The 2,500-nt window shown below is 49.4% G+C and overlaps 1 protein-coding gene across 13 annotated transcripts in view; it reads right to left on the bottom strand.

Annotated features, from left to right (window-relative positions):
- Positions 1–2,500, bottom strand: part of LOC126578018 (calsyntenin-1) — a 71,290-nt gene that overhangs the window by 17,447 nt on the left and 51,343 nt on the right. The window lies entirely within an intron of this gene.

Below are 2,500 nucleotides of genomic sequence, written 5' to 3'. Positions count from 1 at the left end.
CAGCAAGAAGCTTACCACCCAGCGATGGGTAAATGAATGTATTCTGGCCCCTCAAACAAAATGGAAAATAAATAAAAAACAAAATGCACCAAATGGAAGCCGCACGTCAGAATTCATAAATTTCGTTTTTCCAGCCACACATATACACACCATCAACGTAAGCGTCTGTTAATTGGAAGATATTTTTCCCGGCTGCTGCTGCTGCTGCATTGTCCTGTTCGTATGTCCGTTGTTGTGTTCAGCAAATGCAAATTTCGGCGCCACCACCATCATCACATGTCCATTCCCTTCATTCGACGTTTGCCATCGTCAATCGAATGGAGAAGGGGGAGGGAGGGAGAAAAATGAATGATGGAAAGCTTTTCGTTTTGAGCGCTTTTACGACGCATTGCCATTGACGGTTCCGCAGCAACATGGGAATGCATGTAGCGGCGGTTTGGGTACACGGTGAAACGGGGAAAATTACGTCCAATCAACACTTTACCCACAGACTACGCGCGCGAGGAGTGGGCTTGCGACTGACAGTGGCGCATCGTGCCAGTGCAAAGGCGAAAAAGCATTTTGGGTTCGGTGTGGTTCCCGGGGTCTCGCCGTTCGAGAAAACACTGCATTTCGCGGAACGCACGATGTAAACGATAAATTTGCCAGATAAACAACGTACGACGCTGCTGGTGATGCAATTTCATAAATGAAGCGACGCAGAACTTTTCCCGGGGATCGGAGGAAAGTCATCGCGAGAGTCGAAAAACCCGTTCCTTCTGGCGTTCATAATCCACAGCCAGTTTGTGTTCGCCTTCGCTTGATAATGCTGCTGATGCGGCAGAACCCACGGTTCTACTCGGACTCGGAGTAAACATAATTAATGAAACATAATTCCAAGTACAGAAATCGTGTTTTGAAGTTTGATACTTGTTTAGCATTCCAACGATCTGGCGGATGGCACGATCTGGCACGCGCCAACAACTCTTAGCTCTTTGCTTGAACGTGTCCATTTTAGTTGGGAAACTACATTAATTGGAATGAACTTTCGATGACTTTCCATTGCTCGACATCTTCTATCGGTTTACAGCATTCGAAGAACTCGATCGAGCGCGACTTTTGGGGCACGCGCTGCCCCATGTGCGCCTTGAGTTTTATCGCGGACACGGGATCGGATTCGAATCAGAAATGCTGCGACCTCGGTTGTGTCGGTCTGAACCCCATAAGCCACCCTGGCGATGCTCAATGGCAGGGAGCATAAAATGTCAGGCACACGCGGCGTTCCAGTCGTAACATTGCTATGTTCCAGGCACCTTCATGCTACCGATCGAAACGCTAATCGAAGGGCGCTGTCGTAAAGACCCCCGCCGAAAAAGCTGCTGCAATCCGAGGGGATTTGTTTCACCGGGATCGGGCGGGAAATGGAGCCCGAACACAATTAGTTATTTGATTCACGTCACGACAGGTGGTGACGCTGGTAAGGCGAAGGCACTGCCGGCAACCATTCGGTTTGGCGATTAAAAATAAATTGATATTCTATCTCCCAATTCAGGGGAGGGAGCGTTCTCCCGGTCTACCTCCGTGTGTCTTCTGTGGAACCGAAAATATGCTGTTTCGTGTGCCGCTCTCTGGTATCTTCTTTGGGTAGAAGACCAACGGCAGTGCCTTGCTGTTTGGTAGCCACATTAAGCAGCGAAGCGTAGGGGTTTTCTTGGGTAACAGCGTGTCGTCAACCCAACACACCCACCCACCCGAGACATAAGCCATCGCGAGCTCGCTCGTTCTGTCAACCTTTTCTTTTCCAATGCTGGTTGCTGGTTTGTTGCCTGGTGCCATCTGTTCCATTTCAATCACAGCCTCAGCCAGGGATTGTGTATCCGCAGAGCAGAAGCGGTAATGGAGTTGTTGTAGAATTGAAATTATTTCAAAATTTCCATCCCTGTTGTGGAGCAGAAGGGAGCGGGCCTTACTGGTTACATACACATTCCGGAACGGTTTGGGGGATGACATTGTACGGTTTAGATTTCCATACCCAGGATTGCCAGAATCCTGCGTTCGAATTCCAAATTTGTATTCCTAGATCTCACCCGAACCCAGTGTGTCCCATTCACGGGCACCACAATTATGGAGAGATTTTCCGGGAATTTCTGGTGCGGTGCTTGTTAACATTTTCCCCGAATCTTGGGCTGTGATTTGTGCGTATGTATCTGTGCCATGTGTCACAAGAAGGGCTAGAGATGGCTAGCTGCCCGCCCGCTCTTCATGAATAACCATCAATTGTAGCATTTACTTGCTGGTCCCTTCACTCTCACCTCGCTCCTCATCCGGTGCCAGGATCTGTCCACCAGACAGGTTGACAACCGCACCACGCCACGCCACGGATAGATGCATAATTAATAGAATGTTACTTGCATAATGGATTGGTAGCGCCGGAGAGACCGCGCCCGCGCGCCTCGTTGATGTTTTGTTGAGCCGCAAAAAACGATAAAACATTCATCGGGAATTCGGGCCGAGGGTCGCC

The sequence above is a fragment of the Anopheles aquasalis genome, chromosome 3 (assembly GCF_943734665.1).
Source record: "Anopheles aquasalis chromosome 3, idAnoAquaMG_Q_19, whole genome shotgun sequence".
Lineage (NCBI taxonomy): Eukaryota > Metazoa > Arthropoda > Insecta > Diptera > Culicidae > Anopheles > Anopheles aquasalis.
This window is presented reverse-complemented; position numbering and strand designations above follow the sequence as displayed.